At 40.1% G+C, this 262-nt stretch overlaps 1 long non-coding RNA gene across 1 annotated transcript; it reads left to right on the plus strand.

Moving 5' to 3' along the window:
• LOC104775628 lies at positions 1-262 on the plus strand. Its single transcript, XR_766021.1, has 2 exons — positions 1-81; positions 171-262. It is a non-coding gene; the product is annotated as an uncharacterized LOC104775628 (long non-coding RNA).

Below are 262 nucleotides of genomic sequence, written 5' to 3' on the forward strand. Positions count from 1 at the left end.
CTGCGTCCTCCAAAGCCAGATTGGTATTTCGAGCTCTATGGATGGTTTAGGAGTTCAGGAATGGAAAGATACGAGAAAGAGGTTAGAGTGACTTCATGAGGTTTGAAATTCATTTTTATCTTTTTGTGTCATGCTTACTTATTATTCCTATATCTTTCCTCTTATGTCAGATTGCGGGTTACAAGAAGAAACTCTTTAGTCAGGTGGGAGACGCAGAAAAGGTTTTGGAGATTGGTATTGGAGCTGGTCCGAACATCAAGTA

The sequence above is a fragment of the Camelina sativa genome, unplaced genomic scaffold (assembly GCF_000633955.1).
Source record: "Camelina sativa cultivar DH55 unplaced genomic scaffold, Cs unpScaffold23269, whole genome shotgun sequence".
Classification (NCBI taxonomy): domain Eukaryota; kingdom Viridiplantae; phylum Streptophyta; class Magnoliopsida; order Brassicales; family Brassicaceae; genus Camelina; species Camelina sativa.